This window comes from Lepidochelys kempii, chromosome 1 (assembly GCF_965140265.1).
Source record: "Lepidochelys kempii isolate rLepKem1 chromosome 1, rLepKem1.hap2, whole genome shotgun sequence".
NCBI classification, from domain to species: domain Eukaryota; kingdom Metazoa; phylum Chordata; order Testudines; family Cheloniidae; genus Lepidochelys; species Lepidochelys kempii.
Window position 1 is genome coordinate 9,374,107 of NC_133256.1, and position 21,181 is coordinate 9,395,287.

General features: G+C 44.0%; 1 protein-coding gene across 3 annotated transcripts in view; it reads left to right on the top strand.

The window, feature by feature from the left end:
• The first annotated feature begins 2,750 nt into the window (after positions 1-2,750).
• The window catches only part of SLCO2B1 (solute carrier organic anion transporter family member 2B1), a 109,974-nt gene continuing 91,543 nt past the window's right edge, over positions 2,751-21,181 (top strand). For 2 of the 3 annotated variants that reach the window (XM_073333923.1, XM_073333943.1), the window contains exon 1: positions 2,751-2,836. The gene's annotated coding sequence lies outside the window, so the exon portion shown is untranslated. Of the gene's footprint in view, positions 2,837-3,293; positions 3,501-21,181 lie in introns of all 3 variants that reach the window. The other variant, XM_073333933.1, reaches the window with a different exon arrangement.

Sequence of the window (21,181 nt, forward strand, 5' to 3'; positions counted from 1 at the left end):
AGGTGAGCTATTACCAGCAGGAGAGTGGGGGGGTGGGGGGAAACCTTTTGTCGTGAAAATCAAGGTGGGCCATTTCCATCAGTTGACAAAAACGTCTGAGGAACAGTGGGCGGGGGGGGGGGGAATAGTTTTACTTTGTGTAATGACCCATCCACTTCCAGTCTTTATACAAGCCTAAGTTAATTGTAGTGTATCCTGTGGACTCCTTAAGAATATATGTGGAAGAAGCAGTGTGTCAATAGGTTTTGATGTCCTAGAATGAAAGTCAGGAAACTCAGGGGGTGTCTAGTGAACTGTATTGAGAAAATGTCTCTGAGATCATCCACTGAGATCCTCATTTTATGCTAAAAGGAGGCAGAGACAAATAAAAGAATCTTGAATACATTAATATGGAAAACGGGATGGTTTGGATTTCGTAGAATCAAAACTCGGGCTTGCTCAGCTGTGGGTCTTATTTTACCTGATCCACCAAATATGAGGATTTGATAACAAGGTTCTGACTTTGACCCATTTCAAAATGACAACCAATATTTTAATTCTGTAGCTTCCAAAACAACTGGGCCCCAGTTGTTCCAAACAGAAATAAAAATTACGCACCAGGAAAAGATAAGCAGAAAAAGCAGCATGTACTGTGTATCTGATCTCTTCCTCCCTCCCAAGGAACCTAATTAGCACGGTACATAGTAAATCAGGGGCAACTACTGCTCATATTGCCATTGTCTGTTGACATTTACACCCAGTTTAGCAGAAGGGACTAGGATAAGCATCCATATGTCTGGGTGCTTATCTGAACCAAATCTCCAAACCTGTCAAAGGCCACCTCAGCTATGTCTCAGGACCAAAATACATAGGGCCATGCCCAATCCTGGTGTAAGCAGGTGCAGCCACTTGGGGCTAAATTCACCACTGGCATAACCAAGTGTAATTATATTGAATGCAGTGGGTGAACTTGTCCCACTAACTTCAGTGGAGTTGTTCCCATTCATACTAGGTCTGCATTTGACATTTAAGGTCAATATTAATATGCTGCATTTCTGTAGTGCTTTTCATCTAAACTTTCCAAGCACTTTCCTGACATTAAAAAGTTAAACTTTACCTTACTCTGGGAAGTGTTACCTCCATTTTACAGATGAGGTTAAGTGACTTGGCCAAGGCCAAGCAACGAGTCAGTGGCAGAGTAGGGAGTAGAAACCAGAATTCCTGAATCCCAGGTTGTGTTTTAACTATCAGAATAGGTTTTCTTCTTGTCTAAAAGGTAAAACAAGGCATGGGAGTAGTGCACTCTCCCTATTTAAGAGGGTCCAGCCGTCCTTATTTTTAGGAAAATATTTTCCATTCTGCACATATTTTCCTTCCAAAAAAGGCCAGCTAGCCTCTGTACTTCAGTGGAGTTGGAAGGTGTGTCTTTTTCCTCCCCATTCCTAAATGTCCCTATTTATAGCTCTCAAAAGTTATTTCTTATTACCTCTATTATAGTAGCACCTAGAGGACCTGATTAGGGATCAGGACCCTGTGGTGCTATGATGTACACACCCTGTCCCAATTGAAAAGCATGATGAAATAAAAACAGATGGATAAAACAAATAGATGGAGGAGGAGGACAGAGTATATATGAAACAATCCTGATTAGCTTGATAAATACAGGTGTCAGCACAACCGCTGCCAGATATCTAATCTAATCTAATCTATTAGATCTAATCTATAATCTGCAGTGAACGATTGTGCTGGTAACTCAGTACTGATGAACATTTGACACCAAAGTTCAGATACAGGCCCCGCTAAAGTCAAGGAAAGTTTGGGTCAGCCTATTAAAGATATAGGTGCAGGCTACTAAATTTGGATTCCAATTTGAAATGACCTCCCCACCCCTTGTAAAGTTAGAGGCTGCTTAGATTGGGAGTCGTGGTTAGAGACCATCTCTACATGGAAAAATATAAAATACTGCATGAAGTGTGTGTGTCCTTGATATATAAGCAAATAAAAGTGAGAAGACCACTAATTCCAGTGGATCAGTGTGTACTCAATGAACACTGTAAACAATTTTTTAAAATGACAAGCTTGAAGAGAGAAATCCCTGTTCTCCCTTGACAGATTTAGCTGGTGGTGTCTGTACTTTATTTTCTCTTGTTCTTATCTGAAAATGTTATAGTGATTAGTTATAGAAACAAATGCTCTAAATCACAAATGCATAACCAACACTGCATCTTAGAAAGCCACAAGTAACAAATTAGAATAAGTCAAATATGATGAACTAAGCACATCAGATTAGGGTTGCCAATTTTGGTTAGACATATTCCTGGAGGTTTCATCACATGACATAATCTTTAATGAAAGATTAATTTTTAATTCCTGGAGACTCCAGGGCAATCCTGGAGTGTTGATAATCCAACATGAGGTGGATCCTAGCAATATATGAGGGGAAGGGGTGAGAAACAGGAATTTTGCAATATGGATAGAATAAGAGCAAAGATTGCTGTTTTTGTTGGGATTTCTTTTTTAAATCAAGAGCTATTACATTTTCAAAGTTATTGGCTAAAAATTCAAACAAACAAACAGCCTCTGAAATTTTTGGCTCCAAAAATGTGTAAATAAAAGGCTTAAAACCAACACAAATCACAGAAAATCCGAGTGCAGACAGACAGATTGCAAAATTGAAAGTTAGAAAAAAAACTTTTGGCAATTTCAAATCAGAAGCATACGCTAAGTCCCTCCCCTCCACACAAACACCCCGCCCCACGCTGAAAACTAAAGTAGTCTATGGCTAGAAAACACATGGGCTGAGGAATGTTGTTTGCTACAGCAGCACTGAGACTATGAAAAGGGGTGTCTAGAAATTGTGAGTATCCCGAGTGCTTTGTTATAAGAAAGAAGGTAATTGAGCTGCTTGTTGCTTAACTTGTTTTGGTTTTTCCTCCAGATTCAGACCTCAGCACAGCTCATATGTCTATAAATCCGTAGCTGCCTGAGCTGCTTTCCCCAGTGGGTTACTTTTATACAACTTCTTAGACTGTGCAGGACTTGGATTTCTTAGCAGCTCAAAAAGAGGGAGTGGGCACAAATGTTCTGTACTGTTTGTTCCATGAGGAGTTCTCTGTCCTTGTTTTATTTCTTTGAGTCTCTTGTTCTAACAAAACAACCATACTTTTACACTGCAGCCTTAGGCATAACCCACTTGGAGTGAAATAATCTAGTGAAATAGAACAAAAGTTCCAGTGTTGTTCAAGAAAGTCATTTCACTGTAGGAGATTTCACTAACCCAGACTCACTTTTCTGATGTCTTGCATTTATTTTAGGGCAGGGTGGATTTCTAGGGAGACATAAGCCGTTTCCTATGTCTGAGTATATTTAACCCCTGAAGTTGGTGACATGGAAATAGTGCTCTGTATTGCAAGGAGAGGGACTTGGACTGGATTCCTGACCAGAGACTCATCTCATCAATTAAGGAGCATGTTGCGGCTTCATCTCCTTGGCCAGATGACAAAGACTGTGACAAGGAGCTGGTAGGTGTTAGGGTGACAGAAAAATCAAGCATTAATCTAGCGGAGCTGCATCTCTACACAGACTGTATGGTGACAGGTTTCAGAGTAACAGCCGTGTTAGTCTGTATTCGCAAAAAGAAAAGGAGTACTTGTGGCACCTTAGAGACTAACCAATTTATTAGAGCATAAGCTTTCGTGAGCTACAGCTCACTTCCTCAGATGCATATCGTGGAAACTGCAGCAGGCTTTATATATACACAGAGAATATGAAACAATACCTCCTCCCACCCCACTGTCCTGCTGGTAATAGCTTATCTAAAGTGATCATCAGGTGGGCCATTTCCAGCACAAATCCAGGTTTTCTCACCCTCCACCCCGCCACACAAATTCACTTTCCTGCTGGTGATAGCCCATCCAAAGTGACAACTCTTTACACAATGTGCATGACAATCAAGTTGGGCTATTTCCTGCACAAATCCAGGTTTTCTCACATCCCCCCCACCCCCATACACACACAAACTCACTCTCCTGCTGGTAATAGCTCACCCAAACTGACCACTCTTCAAGTTTAAATCCAAGTTAAACCAGAACATCTGGGGGAGAGGGTAGGAAAAAACAAGAGGAAACAGGCTACCTTGCATAATGACTTAGCCACTCCCAGTCTCTATTTAAGCCTAAATTAATAGTATCCAATTTGCAAATGAATTCCAATTCAGCAGTTTCTCGCTGGAGTCTGGATTTGAAGTTTTTTTGTTTTAAGATAGCGACCTTCATGTCTGTGATTGCGTGACCAGAGAGATTGAAGTGTTCTCCGACTGGTTTACGAATGTTATAATTCTTGACATCTGATTTGTGTCCATTTATTCTTTTACGTAGAGACTGTCCAGTTTGACCAATGTATATGGCAGAGGAGCATTGCTGGCACATGATGGCATATATCACATTGGTGGATGTGCAGGTGAACGAGCCTCTGATAGTGTGGCTGATGTTATTAGGCCCTGTGATGGTGTCCCCTGAATAGATATGTGGGCACAATTGGCAACGGGCTTTGTTGCAAGGATAAGTTCTTGGGTTAGTGGTTCTGTTGTGTGGTATGTGGTTGTTGGTGAGTATTTGCTTCAGGTTGCGGGGCTATCTGTAGGCAAGGACTGGCCTGTCTCCCAAGATTTGTGAGAGTGTTGGGTCATCCTTTAGGATAGGTTGTAGATCCTTAATAATGCGTTGGAGGGGTTTTAGTTGGGGGCTGAAGGTGACGGCTAGTGGCGTTCTGTTATTTTCTTTGTTAGGCCTGTCCTGTAGTAGGTAACTTCTGGGAACTCTTCTGGCTCTATCAATCTGTTTCTTTACTTCTGCAGGTGGGTATTGTAGTTGTAAGAAAGCTTGACAGAGATCTTGTAGGTGTTTGTCTCTGTCTGAGGGGTTGGAGCAAATGCGGTTGTATCGCAGAGCTTGGCTGTAGACGATGGATCGTGTGGTGTGGTCAGGGTGAAAGCTGGAGGCATGCAGGTAGGAATAGCGGTCAGTAGGTTTCCGGTATAGGGTGGTGTTTATGTGACCATTGTTTATTAGCACTGTAGTGTCCAGGAAGTGGATCTCTTGTGTGGACTGGACCAGGCTGAGGTTGGTGGTGGGATGGAAATTGTTGAAATCATGGTGGAATTCCTCAAGGGCTTCTTTTCCATGGGTCCAGATGATGAAGATGTCATCAATATAGCGCAAGTAGAGTAGGGGCTTTAGGGGACGAGAGCTGAGGAAGCGTTGTTCTAAATCAGCCATAAAAATGTTGGCATACTGTGGGGCCATGTGGGTACCCATAGCAGTGCCGCTGATCTGAAGGTATACATTGTCCCCAAATGTGAAGTAGTTATGGGTAAGGACAAAGTCACAAAGTTCAGCTACCAGGTTAGCCGTGACATTATCGGGGATAGTGTTCTTGACGGCTTGTAGTCACCAGCAGGAGAGTGAATTTGTGTGGGGGGGTGGAGGGTGAGAAAACCTGGATTTGTGCTGGAAATGGCCCACCTGATGATCACTTTAGATAAGCTATTACCAGCAGGACAGTGGGGTGGGAGGAGGTATTGTTTCATATTCTCTGTGTATATATAAAGCCTGCTGCAGTTTCCACGATATGCATCTGAGGAAGTGAGCTGTAGCTCACGAAAGCTTATGCTCAAATAAATTGGTTAGTCTCTAAGGTGCCACAAGTACTCCTTTTCTCTTTGTATGGTGACAGTGATGCCAGCAGCTCTAGTGGCTGCATGACAGGTGTACAGAGTGAACATCATGCTATGTTGCAGCACGTTTATTTATTATGTGAACAGCCTGCCGGCGAATGGGGTGGAATTATTAGCTTTGGAGAGCCGAGTCTTCAAGTCACAGAACAAGCAGTTTAGCAGTATAGCAGTTTCAGTGCAGGTTCCCCTGCATTGTCCCAGCAATCTTTCTCAGCCTTGACTTAGTTGGCTCAACTCTAGGGTGGAGAGAGTGCTTTGCTCTCCACAACTCGTCCAGTCCTTGGTCACAGAAATATAGAATTGCCATGCTGGTTCAGACCAGAGCCCCAGCTATGTAGTCCAGTACCCTGTCTCTGACAGTTGCCAGCATGTGATGCCTCAAAGGGAAAATAAGAGCCTCACAATAGCCAGATGTGGGATAAACTGCTTCCCATGAAGGTTTTCCCCTGTCCTTAATAATTCGAGATAATTTAAACCCAGAAACATGACGTTGTATCTCCTGTGCTATTTTCCTTTGCTACCATTAACTGTTAGAACTTTAGATATTCTTCTTCTCCATATAAATGTTTCAGCTGAAATTTTCTTTCAGGGCCAGGGAGACAACGATACCAGTTGTGATGGTAGTTTTTATGAGGGGGATGTCTGTCCCCTAGGGACTGGACTAAGAGTCATCCAACTCTTTTCACAAAGGACACTGAATAGTCATCAGTTGGTAATGACTTTCAGTCACTGCTAAACTTGGCTGCCTTTGATCTGTTGAGCTTTAGGGGAAAGGCTCTGAACTACAGCACTACTGTAAAACATTTTACAGATGCCACTGTTCCATTTTCACCTAGCATTATCAAGGGAGACAAACGGTGACCCTCGTGTTTTGGAAATGGGAGATGAAGGTTTAATCCCCTGTCTTCCGCAGACTGCCTGTGTGACTTAGGCTTAAGATCCACAACGGTTCTTAGGCACCTGATTCCCAGTTTTAGGCATCACTGCAACCCACAAAATAGCCTTTTAGATGTCTCCCAATCCTGTAGGTGCCTCAACTGTGTATAAATGATTAAAGAGTCTTTGGAGGAGAGGGACTGGATCTCCCGCCTCTTAAGTGGATGCCCTAACTACCAGGCTACCTTGTCTCACTCTGGTCAATGACTCTAAGTATTTATCCACAGTGGAACAGCTTCACCAGGAGAGATTGAGGGACACTCCCCATCAGAACATCCCATAGTTAGAGCACTCCGAGAGGTGTGGGAGATCCTGTTCAAATTCTCTCCCCCTCAGGCAGAGTGAGGAATTGAAAGTGAGGGTCCTGCACTTAGGACGGAAGAACCCAATGCACAGCTACAGACTAGGGACCGAATGGCTAGGCAGCAGTTCTGCGGAAAAGGACCTAGGGGTGACAGTGGACGAGAAGCTGGATATGAGTCAGCAGTGTGCCCTTGTTGCCAAGAAGGCCAATGGCATTTTGGGATGTATAAGTAGGGGCATAGCGAGCAGATCGAGGGACGTGATCGTTCCCCTCTATTCGACATTGGTGAGGCCTCATCTGGAGTACTGTGTCCAGTTTTGGGCCCCACACTTCAAGAAGGATGTGGATAAATTGGAGAGAGTCCAGCGAAGGGCAACAAAAATGATTAGGGGACTGGAACACATGAGTTATGAGGAGAGGCTGAGGGAGCTGGGATTGTTTAGCCTGCAGAAGAGAAGAATGAGGGGGGATTTGATAGCTGCTTTCAACTACCTGAAAGGGGGTTCCAAAGAGGATGGCTCTAGACTGTTCTCAATGGTAGCAGATGACAGAACGAGGAGTAATGGTCTCAAGTTGCAGTGGGGGAGGTTTAGATTGGATATTAGGAAAAACTTTTTCACTAAGAGGGTGGTGAAACACTGGAATGCGTTACCTAGGGAGGTGGTAGAATCTCCTTCCTTAGAGGTTTTTAAGGTCAGGCTTGACAAAGCCCTGGCTGGGATGATTTAACTGGGAATTGGTCCTGCTTCGAGCAGGGGGTTGGACTAGATGACCTTCAGGGGTCCCTTCCAACCCTGATATTCTATGATTCTATGATTCTATGAATCTGACCTTTCACATCCTAGGTGAGCTCTCTAACCACTGAGTTAAATGTTATATGGTGGGTGATGGCATCACCTCCTCATCTGACAAGTTTGCAGGGATTTAGGTGCCTGCCTCACTACTTCTCACAAGAAATAACTTAGGCACCTAAGCCGTGTCACTTCAGTGCAGGGGTTCCTGGCTGTGGATTGCAAGCAGCGATAGGTGCCTCCCTATAGCCTTGATTTAAGTGCCTATCTCTATGAGATGGGTGTGGCTTAGGACAGCCTCCTCTCCTTGGCATCTCCTATTGGATGGCTCAGGCAGCTCCATGCTTAGCATGCTGGCTTTTGTGGATTGTATAGTTAAGCACTTAACTCTCCCCATCCATTGTATAGGGGGCTTAAGCACCTAACTCAGTGGCTGGTGCTGTTAGTCCTGTGATTTTCTAGGCACCTAAAACTTAGGTGTTGTGATGCTGAGCATTGTAATGCACAAATCTCTTTTTGGATCTGAGCTGTCACTTTTCTGTGCCTCAGATTCCTGCATCTGTAAAATTGCCTACTGTACACGGGAGCTGTGAGACTCAATGAGCAAATGTTTGAGCCCCTCAGACAGAAGATGCCATAGCCATAAAAAGTATTAACAGAGAACCCTCTTCCGGCAGTTCCTAGCTCTTCAGGATTGTTGTTGATATACAACTACCGTACAGTGAGCAGAAAATCATAACCAGTCCCTTCTATTTGTAACCTCTCCCAAACATGATAATACCCATTCAGTGTCAGTCTACAAGGGAGAGAATCTGAGTGACAGCCTGGACTTTCCTTTAGACTGTGAATGAAGGAAAGTACTTCTTAAAATCTTTATAAAACTAGGTTTTGCTTCTCTCACTCTCCCAATATGTGGGCAGGTAGGCATATGCACAACTGCCCTCAGCTGGATGGCATCAGAATTGCTAAAAGGTTTTGTATCTCTGTGGCTATCTATTTTTTGTATCTATATTTTGTATCTAGTGGCAGCAAACTAGAGAGGCTAGAAAGCCTAATATTACTGCAACTAAAGAAGATTCTCCTTTAGCCAAAGCGGGAGTAGAGTTTGGTTTGGGGAACTAAAAATCCTTGGTTCTGCCCACAATGCATGTGCATCCAAAAATCCAAACTGACCCAGGCGGTGGGTGTGAAACAAGTGCACAAACTGTTCATTGACTTACACCTTGTGCAACCCCATTGACTTCCTTCAGCCCAGGAACACAAACAGGTCAGATATTAATTAAAACCTGATTCTTGCCTCCTTCTTTAGCAGAGCACTGGAGCAGGGCTATAGTGAGGCACAGCAGGGCATCTTTGGAGCAGGATGGTAAATATAGTAAGGCAGGCTGAGGACCCTCGCAGAGACCTAACATAAGAAATAGTCAGAATTAAAGCCATGAGGGAGTGATACAAAGAGTTACTGCAGTAATTGCTCATATCTGGGGACCTGGGTCGAAATGCTGTCTTAAGGTTGCTGAAATAATTTGGTAGCTGTCATTGGGTATGGCTGCCCTATAACACAGTATGATGGAGCTCGCACTCCCTTCCTCAGTTTCCATCCTTGATGTTGGTCTCCTCAGCTTTCCAGACACTGGTCTGTGTTGGAGATATGGTTCAGCCCTTACAACCAAGTGATAAACTTAACCCTTTCCAAGGTAGCGAAAGTCCAACAAAAAAGTCCCAAACAAAAATAGTCCTTTGTTCTTCAGAACTTTTCTTCAGCCTGCCCTCTGGGCCCTTTTCCTAGTCCCTTCTGTACTACCTTTCAGAGTATTTCCCCTGATCTGGTATAGAGCACTTGTTCCCCAAGTGGGATCCCTTGGAGTACCCAGCCTCCTGCAGACCCTGGCTTGGGGCCTTCTACATGAGCCCTCCCACTCCTTGTGGATCCTCCCAGGCTGATCTCTCTCAGTCTTTTTTATAAGACACAGGGGACCATTAGACTATCATATGATCTTCTGTAGTCCTGTCTTCTCAGGCTGGGAAGCAGCTAATTAAATATAGCACAGTGTAGGTGACCCCTTCTCCCCTTAAAGGGGCCAATCACCCTATGACAGTAGCCTTAGCCTAGAATACAGTCTGTCATCTGTCAGCACTGCAAATGCTAATACACCACAGAATTTGGACTTGAGGGAAAGACTATACTTGAGAGAAACCTAGGACTGAAATAGGCAGTTTGTCTGGTTTCTGCCTGTCCTGGGGCTGACTTCAGCTAGTACTAGTTATGCAATATGACCCTCACAAAAACAAAACAAAAACCAGACAACCACTAACTCATCAACACTCATCAAAGTGGATTGAACTTCAGAACAAACATCAGCTAGCAAAAACCACTAGTCCTGGTTACGTCCTGAGGCTGTAATGGGAATGCTGTGTGTCAGCACAAGGCATCCTGCTTCTGGAGGTTGTCAAAATACTGACTCTACATATCCCTTTGTTAGAGCCAACCTTTAGACACGCTCCTTTGAAAATTTTGTAAAGTAAACATGGTCATGAAGACAGGACTATCAGCGGGATAGCCGTGTTAGTCTGTATCCACAAAAACAATGAGGAGTCCGGTGGCACCTTAAAGACTAACAGATTTATTTGGGCATAAGCTTTTGTGGGTAAAAACCCCACTTTTTCAGATGCATGAAGACAGGAGTGTAAAATCTGCTACAGAATAATCAACACAATGGGGAAGCTTTGTCTTGAGAAATTATTCAAACAGGTTGATATTGCATAATACCCATCTTCTCCATTTATGTAACATGCTGAGATTTCAAGTGTCAGCAAAAGGATTTCTCTTCTGCCTTGTGTGTAACCTCCTCATTTCCTTCTCTCTGCTATTTTTAATTGTTTATCTTTGGACATGACTGGTGGATTCAACTCCATGAGCTTTGGGGGATTGAGGTTGTATGAAAGACACAAAACAAAACTGTAGTGTGTTGAGCTGCCCATGTATGTATGTGTACCACTGCCCTCTGCTAGATGAAATCAAAAGTGCTCAGCTGTGAGTCGGAGTCCTATACTACTGTAAACAACAGGTGATTCTCCCTGAGCCCACATAACAGGAGCGTTAGCAGCAGGAGTTTTATTCCCTGGAGTCTCCATGAAGTTGTGAGTGGCTTCCGTGTAGAGTGACAACCACAAATTACCTTGAATGTGAACTGTCTGTGCAATTTACTGTGGCTATGTTGCTCAGATCAGCACTGCCTGAGGTGCCCAGTGCTTAGGACTATTCTCTATACTAATTACCAGTTACAAAACCAGCCCCTCCTTCTTTCCTTAATCTGTTTCCTCCAAGGTGAGCTTTAGGCGTTGAGTAAGTGGCCACATGGGATACCATGTTGCAAGGAGAGTTCCATGGCTCCTGTATGAATTCTATTGCAGAACCACGCAATGGGCCGGAAGAACGTCATGGGTCAGAAGCCTATCTCCAGAATGCTGTTTGGGGCAGAGGCTGTCTCTCTGAGTTTGTCTACATGGTGCTTTAGTCTGCAGTAGCCTATTGTGTTCTATAACGGGCCAGTGTGGCCCCTCCTGGTGCACACTCAAAGTTCCCAAGTGCCTCTCAATGTAATAGTGTTTGAAAGCAGAGTTCACATGGGCATATTAGTGTGCAACACATTAGTGCATATTAGAATTTACATTCCTCTAGTGCAGATTAAACCACCATGTAGAGAGTTAGATCGATATTATATGTTTGCAAAATACATGCATAAAGATCATCTGTGCAGGAGACAGAGCTTTCTTGGAGGCTGGTGCCAGACTGTGAAATGAACAGCTCATGTTACTAAGGACCATTACAAATCTCACCACCTTCCGCTCCAAGTGCGAGGCAGTTTTTGACCTGCCTTCACTTGTACAAGCATATAGCAACGTGTACATAGAATCATAGCAGATCAGGGTTGGAAGAGACCTCAGGAGGTCACCTCAAAGCAGGACCAACACCAACTAAATCATCCCAGCCAGGGCATTATCAAGCCAGGCCTTAAAAACCTCTAAGGATGGAGATTACACCACCTCTCTAGGTAACCCATTCCAGTGCTTCACCACCCGCCTAGTGAAATAGTGTTTACTAATATCCAACCTAGACCTCCCCAACTGCAACTTGAGACCATTGCTCCTTGTCCTGTCATTTGCCACCACTGAGAACAGCCTAGTTCCATTCTCTTTGGAACCCCCCCTTCAGATAGTTGAAGGCTGCTATCAAATCCCCCCTCACTCTTCTCTTCTTCAGACTAACTAAGCCCAGTTCCCTCAGCCTGTCCTTGTAAGTCATGTACCCCAGCCCCCTGATCATTTTCATTGCCCTCCGCTGGACTCTCTCCAACTTGTCCACATCCCTTCTGTAGTGGGGGGACCAAAACTGGACACAATACTCCAGGTGTGGCCTAACCAGTGCCAAATAGAGGGGAATAATCACTTGCCTCAATCTGCTGGCAATGCTCCTACTAACACAGCCCAATATGCTGTTGACCTTCTTGGCAACAAAGACACACTTCTGACTCGTATCTGGCTTCTTGTCCACTGTAATCCCCAGGTCCTTTTCTGCAGAACTGCTGCCGAGCCAGTCGGTCCCCAGCCTGTAGTGTTGCAAAGGTTTCTTCCATCCAAAGTGCAGGACTCTGCACTTGTCCTTGTTGAACTTCATCAGATTTCTTTTGGCCCAATCCTCCAATTTGTCTAGGTCGCTCTGGACCCTATCCCTACCCTCCAGCATATCTACTTCTCCCCACAGCTCAGTGTCATCTGCGAACTTGCTGAGGGTGCAATTAATCCCATCATCCAGATCATTAATAAAGATGTTGAACAAAACTGGCCCCAGGACTGACCCCTGGGGCACTCCGCTTGATACCGGCTGCCAACTAGACATTGAGCCGTTGATCACTACCTGTTGAGCCCGACAATCTAGCCAGCTTTCTATCCACCTTATAGTCCATTCATCCAATCCATACTTCTTTAACTTGCTGGCAAGAATACTGTGGGAGACCGAATCAAAAGCTTTGCTAAAGTCAAGATATATCAAATCCACCGATTTCCCCATATCCACAGAGCCAGTTATCTCATCATAGAAGGCAATTTTGTTAGTCAGGCATGACATGCCCTTGGTGAATCCATGTTGACTGTCACCTTCCTTTCCTCCAAGTGCTTCAAAATGGATTCCTGGAGGACCTGTTCCATGATTTTGCCAAGGACGGAAGTGAGGCTGACCGGTCTGCAGTTCCTCGGGTTCTCTTTCTTCCCTTTTTTCAATATGGGCACTATATTTTCTTTTTTCCAATCGTCTAGGACCTCCCCTGATCACCATGAATTTTCAAAGAAATTTCCTCCTTAGTCACCTGTACAAATTTCCATGTCTTGTAAGCTTCCTTTCTGAGTTTAAGCTCACCGAAGATTTCACTGTTAAGCCAAGCTGGTCTCCTGCCACATTTGCTGTTTTTTCTGCACATCGGGATGGTTTGTTCCTGCACCCTCAATAAGGCTTCTTTAAAATATAGCCAACTCTCCTGGACTCCTTTTCCCCTCATATTAGCCTCCCAGGGGATCCTGCCCATCAGTTCCCTAAGGGAGTCTAAGGCTGCTTTTCTGAAGTGATGACAGATGACAGAACGAGGAGTAATGGTCTCAAGTTGCAGTGGGGGAGGTTTAGATTGGATATTAGGAAAAACTTTTTCACTAAGAGGGTGGTGAAACACTGGAATGCGTTACCTAGGGAGGTGGTAGAATCTCCTTCCTTAGAGGTTTTTAAGGTCAGGCTTGACAAAGCCCTGGCTGGGATGATTTAACTGGGAATTGGTCCTGCTTCGAGCAGGGGGTTGGACTAGATGACCTTCAGGGGTCCCTTCCAACCCTGATATTCTATGATTCTAAGTCCAGGATCCGTATATTGCTACACTTCTTTCTTCCTTTTGTCAGGATCCTGACCTCAACCATCTCATGGTTGCTGTTACCTAGGTTGCCATCCACTTCTACTTCCCCTACCAATTCTTCCCGTTTGTAAGAAGCAGGTCAAGAGGAGCACGGCCCCTACTTGGTTCCTCCAGCACTTGTACCAGGAAGTTGTCCCCAACACTCTCCAAAAACTTCCTGGATTGTCTGTGCATTGCATAACAACAACCACCCCTACTAAAACTAAACACTTCATTGAACACACAGTTCTTCACATGGGAAGAGGATGAAAGAACAAGCCACATGTCACATCACTTAACACACTACTGGAAAATGCTCACATACTACAACAATGAGCATGATATAAGAACCTATATACAATACAATAGAACAGGTACAGTCCCTAGCACAATGGGGTCCTGGCCTCTAGGCACAACCAGAGTACACATAATGAATAATAATCACAGGAGGAGACCAGATGGCCAGAAGATAAGTACCCTGCCCTAAAGAGTGGTATTTAAGGATAGATAGAGATGCTGAGGGGAGGGGATGGAAAACTGGATCAAGAACAACCCAGGAAACATCAAGAAAACAGGAACTGCCTTTGTTATTGTTGTTTATTCATTGTATCCATCTTACAAACACAGACTCACTCCCTGTCCTGAAGAGCGCACATTCTAATGCCTGGCATGGCACCGTCTGCCACAGTTACAGACCAACAGGTAGGAAAGCAGGAAGGTGAGCAGATGAGGATCCTGAACATAAATTCACTTCAGCTCCTTTCATTTTGTGCACACGTCTTTTCCAAATACATTCCATGTGATGTACAAAAGTCCCTCACTATCCAGTACCCCCTACACCAGCCACTACACTCCCTCAGGAACCAACCTGGAACTCAGGCCTGCAATCACTCCACACCTGCTCCTGACAATCAGCCTCCCAGTACAGAGGCATTACCTAAAGCACCAATGAACTTAGAGCTGGTCCTAATTTCCTCAATCTTCTTTCCTCTGACTAGTATGCAATCCACTCTCTCTCCTGTTCACTTCTCATTCCCAGTACTCACCTGGCTCAGACACCTCTAGCTGAAATGTGGCTTATTAAGCCCTGGTCTACACTACAGAGTTAGATCAACGCAAGGCAGCTTATGTCCATCAAACTATGGAAGTGTCTACTCTAAAATTTAGCTCCCACTGACATAACTTACCTGCTGCACCTACTTAATAACTCCACCTCCACAAGACACGTAGAGTCAATGTCGATGCAGTTAGGTCGACGCAGTGTCAGCGGAGACACTGCATTGCTTACATCGACTGTTGCTGGCTTTCAGAAGCCATCCCATAATGCCCCACACAGACAGTTCAATTGGTGCAAGCGCTTCTGGTGGGGACCAAGCACAAGCGATGTAACTACGGCAGCAGCTGTATGCCAACATAAGTTAGGTTGACTTCATTTTGCAGTGCAGACATGCCCTAAGTTAATATTGTGTCTGTAAACTAGTGATTTACATTGATTTGTACATAAATCTATAACTAACTAATACAGTGATACTCAGCCAATGGCTTTTTCCACATACTCTTCCTACATACCTTTATCTTCTTGGGGTTAAGAACCCCATTGTGTGGTGCCTTAACATGCACACAATGTAGAGGAATAATTGCACAGCTATTCTTCTGCTAGGATTAGATGTAAGGAAAAGTTTGGCAGGGCAGGCAGAACTGATAGGCAGAGTGGGCAGCAGGTGAGAGGGTACCATGGGAAGATTTGTGTATATTTTCAGTTTATAATTGTCTTAACCGCAACCAAATTATTTTAAATTGGTGTTTCTGGTGCATTCATATCACTTCAGGCTGTGACCTAGTTAAATCTCATTAGCTAACCTACTGTAGGTCCAGGAGTATTTGGATAGGAGACTGCCAAAGAAAATCAAAAGGTGCTGCAGGATATGATGGCTCATTATAACAATAGAGCTCAATTGTTAAATGTGGCTTTGTTAAATCTCCTGAACCAAGAGTATTATTTTCGGTCCATATTTATTAACAACACAAGTTTACAGCAGAGGATGCTTTCCTCTTTCTTTTAAATAACTTCTTATGTCTCATGATGGCTTAAAAAAATCCAAAAATAGTTTCTTTCATTTTTATTTTCATTTCTATGGGATTTCTCCAATAGCCTTGTAATAATTTCCATTATAAAGAGTTATAAAGTTAGTCTTAGCTAGCGTTCACTCCCTTGCTGTCTGTTGGGTACTGTTTGGGTACCAGTCTTTGGATACATGTTTAAATCCATTTTCTTTCTTATTCCAAGGAGAAGATGTCGTGTATAGTATGTCATCTATATTTATTGGTAAGGTAGCTTGTCCTCTTCACTGAAAATTTTCACTTAATACACACAAATTTAAGTATTTCAGTTTTATAGCTAGTAAATTGTAAATGATCCACAAATTTAGTAAAAGGAAGCTAGCTAACTCGATATTTCTAAGCTGTGTGTGTGTCCCTTGCTGAGCTTTAATTTGCTGCGTTTATTTCTCCATTTACGCAAGCTCCACTAAGCTCAAGTACTAACAGGAGTGTTTCCTTTTTCAAGTCCCCAGCTAATAAGACCTGTGCTGCTATTAATAAAAGTGTTATTAATAAATGAGAATGGTGCACTTGGATCAAGACTAGTATATTAGAAGTTATAGATGGAAAAGATGTATTAGACTAGGTAATCTATCTCACTACCACTAAAGAATTGTTCCCTACAGTACCTTTGCTGGGTGTTTCTTCAGGGTTCGCTGCACCCATTCCCCCCAAGTGCAGCAATCCAGAGTACAATGATAAGAGCTTTAGGCAAGGAAAACATCAGAATCCCTGGTAGTCATACTTTACATTAGTAAGATTTTGTAATTTAAAAATAACTATAGCAGGCTGGCCTTGTTCGAGATCTTAGTTCAAATTCTAGGCTCAGTACCTTGCCCCCGCCCCCACCTCAAAAGGTTTGGAGTACTGCTCCCAAGCAACGCATGCATGATAGATTCAAGGATCTGCATTGATGGACTTAGGACGGAACCACATCCTCCCAGGCCAGAGGAGGGGGTTATTGAGGCTCAGGGCCTCTGAGAACACAGAAATAAAAGGAGAAAATGGCATCTAAGAGAAGTTCTCATCCCCAAAGTTAATGGGGCAGATTCTCTGCTGGCATCCATTGGAGCTGTTACAATTTACAGTAGCTGAAGGTCTGCCCCAGTACCTCTAAAATCCTAAAATGGCTAAGAGAGGCCCATGTGCATAATATGCTGACTCCCCCTCAATATTGTTGGTACAGGAAAGTGAGCCAACCTTCAGCACCTTGACTAGCGGCTGGTGGACCATTTCCACAGCTCTCTATGGTTTGGCTGAGTTAGATGAAGCATACAAAATGGGTGCTTATCTCAGTGCTTTATATCTGTTCGTCTTAGACACCAAACAAGAGGGACCTTTGTCCGAGTCCCCTGCAATGTAAATATCAGTTCATGAAACTTTGACCTAGATTGCGTGAACTGAAATCTGGTTGCCCTTGCATCTGGCTGTGCTCTGTTAACGCCTGTCAGAAACGTGGAAAGTCCCTGCAAGTTTTATGGGAGCAGCACTTTCTCCTTGAGAGCTTAAGAATTTACTTTCAAGCATATAATAAGTAAACAGTTTTCTGCTCCCCTAGGAGAAATGCTGCTTTGTAAAGAGCTTTGTGCTAGGGTCAATGACACTATTTAAAATGATCGATCTGCCACCTTTGCCTGCTGCCCTTGAAATACTGCCCGGTGCAGCCGTTTTTCACTGATTCTGATTTTCGGAGCAAATGAATAGGGAAATGAATTCGTGGTGGCTCTTATTTGGGGCGGAGGGGGGAGGGGCAGAGAGTAGGAGGAAGAGACCGCATATTTGAAAGCTACAAGATTACAGTAGGGGGTAATAAACAAAATGCTGGAAATAGCTGCTAGAATAAGATAACAGCTCTCTGGACAAGTGATGCGTATAAAGATTAAATCTGAAACCCACCAATATAAGCCAAGAAAGCTCATGCAATTGTTAATCCTTTAGGGAATTTCCATTGATATAGCACCTGTCAGTCCCAAGTGCTTTGCAGTCTTAATGTGATATGTCAGCTGTGCACATAGGGCTCATTTAACCCATTGCAGGGATGCAGCCACCTTGGGTAGACCTTAGGAGCTGGATAACAGCAAAAGTTTCCACTATACAACAATTTAGGACAGGAAGAGAAGGCTAAGGCTATGTCTACACTACAGAGCTTACAGCAGCGCAGCTGTCCTGCTGTACAATCTCTTGTATAGCCACTTTATGCCAATGTCTCCCGTCGACATAATTAATCCACCCCCAACGAACGGCGGTAGCGATGTCCGCAATAGAAGCTCTCCCACCGACACAGTGCTGTGTACACCAGTGCTTATGCCGGCAAAACTTATGTTGCCTGGGGAGGTGGAATATTCACACCCCTGAGAGACATAAGTTTCTCCCACATAAGTAATAGTGTAGACATAGCCTAATTCTGTTGTATATTCAAGTTAAATTGAAGGGAGGAATTTAGTGAAGCAGAACATTATAGTTTGGTCGCAACTCCAGCACTAATGCACTCTTGGCTTTTGAAATCAATAATGTTAGGGTGTAATAGGGAGCAGAATTGAGCCCCTCCCTACAAACTCCCCACACACACTCCACCAACCATCCCCATCCCTTGTAAAAAGTGCCATGGTATCTTTAATAACGATGAGTGGTCAGGACCTCAGAGTTAGGGCTTGTCTACACTACCGCGCGGGGTCGATCTAAGATACGCAACTTCAGCTACGTGAATAGTGTAGCTGAAGTCGACGTACTTAGACCTACTCACCGCGATGTCTTCACTGCGGTAAGTCGACAGCTGATGCTCTCCCGTCGACTCTGCTTGCGCTTCTCGTTCTGGTGGAGTACCGGAGTCAAAGGGAGAGCGCTTAGCAGTTGATTTATCACGTCTATACTAGACACGATAAATCGACCCCCCCCTGGATCGATCGCTGCCCGCCGACCTGGCGGATAGTGTAGACAAGCCCTTACTTCTCATATGAAAGACAGAATCTCTGATAACACAGTGCCCATTAAAAGCACAGGAAGACAGTTGTTCAGAAGTAAGAATGCCACCTACTGAATCGGGAAAACCACATGCTACAGCACCTGGGGATTCCTCAGAAGTCTCCCATCACTGTCCTGACCTAGCTCAACCCCTAGCTTGTGCACTGAGATGGGATCTTAGCCCAAAGTGGGATGGCTACCAATAATCCAGTTTATAAAATCAGGGCTTGAAAACTGCTGCAATATTATAGTCAACATCTCAGCAGGAGCAAAGGAAAGTACCCAACTCAGACTGAGCTTTTTCCTGTCTTCCCCAGCTATTGCAGTACTAGTGGGCACCTGAAAAATAGCACTCACTGCATAGAAACAAGCCCATCTGCACCATGAAGAGTCTCAGGTATAGACTAAAGTGCAGAAAAGGGAAGAAAACATTTGATCAGCGATAATCTGGAGAAGGCTGTTGGGGTCTCTTGTGAGCCCATTGTTAAAATACTACCATCAAACTCTTGGGAGGGCTGGGGAAGTTTCCCTGTCTCTAACAGAGCTCATCTACCCCATTTGGAAAATACTGCTCGATCATCCCTACCAGAGACTATAAAGAGTTTGCCTTTCTATTGTGCCAGGTGTCAGGTATGTCCTAAGGAAGGATTCTACATTAACTAGTTAAGCTAATTAAACAGAGTACAAACATGTACAGTTCTACAAACATTATCTAAATTACTCCTGTTCAGCTAATTAAAGCTGGTGGACGTTTCCTCAGGAGTTGCAATGCTTATTTGCTTTGTGTTTGTAAATCACACTGAGAGCCTCACAAGGAGGCTGCTGTGTGTCACTGGAACTGCAAAGCATTCTTATTTGGAAAGTGATCTTTGAGATCTCCCACAGAACCCTGAATGCAAACCTGAATTGTATTTACACAGTGTGAGTAAGAACCTCTTCTTAAACAGCTAGGGCTATGTCCAGTGAGCTAATGGATCCTGTAAACACAGTATTATTGCCTGGGAAAAGATCTTGCAAAATTCCATTGTAGTGGGAATACACGGCAGCTTGTGTAACTCTGGGTGGTATTTAAACAATTGCTGGTCCTATTTGGCATTCTTGGAGATGGCACAAAATAGTTTCCAGCTCCCCTGCCCTGGTTAGAACTGTACTTGTCTACAACATCTCCTGGTCCAATATATGAAGCAGAATTCATGGCTGTGCTCTTTCAAATGAAGTTTTACAGTAGAGTCAAATTTCCATGAAGTGGAGGCCTGCTTGGTGAATTGTGAGTATTCCGTTGTAATGTTATCAGAGAGGAGATGGGACAGGTCAGGCTGTATATTGCAGCAGCTCTTATTTTGGTCTTCCTAGCGTATGCGCAATGTGCTTCAGGTGGCATGTGACCAGGATTCATCACCGAACTTGGTCCGCTGGGTGGATCATTAACTTCCCTGGCTTGGGCCGGGTACTGCCGGGGAGTGCGACGTGAACACTGATCCATGTCCCCCTGTATTTTGGTTATTGCTTATGACAAAGTACCTCTATAGTTCAGAGCTGACTCTAGAATGCAGGCATTTAGTGAAACAATAAACAACTCCCTTTGTTTTAAGTGTTCCAGTGTTTCTTACAATGAAAGAATATGGAATAATGGGCCCAATCCATCCCTGTGCAATAACACCTAGCTCTTATATAATGCTTTTCATCTGTAGATCCCAAAGCATTTTACAAAGTAAGTACCATTACTTTCAATTTACAGTGGGGAAACTGAGGCATGGAGCAGTGCCATGACTTGCCCAAGATGACCCAGCAGGCCAATGGTAGAACCAGAAAGAGAACCTAGACCTCCTAGTCTAGTGCTATATCCACTGGGCCACAGTCGAAATGAATTAGGCCCTACTTCTGTTGGCTTTCAAATTAAGTTAAAGAAAACCACTCCAGTATTTTACATCTCCCCCTTAGTGGCAGGTGGGTGCATGAATAGGTTAAAGTACAGCCTTGTGGCATGGGAACACATTGCTGGGCATAAGGAGGTCAGGAACATAGTCCTGGGAATGCAGGCCTCTTCTGGGATAGTGGGACCTGCAATTTGTTTAGCTCCAGCCTTGACCCAGCTAAGCAGGCGTGTAGTCCCATCCAAAGCAGGGGGAAAGGATTTTTCCCCCCTCTGGTTTTCTTTCCCTCCCTTCTTCTCCATTATTTTAATTAGGGAGAAGGCAGGTTGGACACACTGTTCCAGTATTTGCCATCTCTTTCCTCTACTGGCATGAACTGCAAACTCAAAATCAGCCTCCATTTCAGGAAAGAATAAATTTCCTCTTCTTCTCGTTCCTTAGAGGTGCAGATTCACTGAGGAATCCTCACCTGGAAAACCCATTATTTTAAATGGATGCTTTTGTACTTCGGGATCTATTTGTAAAGAGAAAGGGTTCAAAATGGAGGACAGTGCTTTTGTACAGCAAGC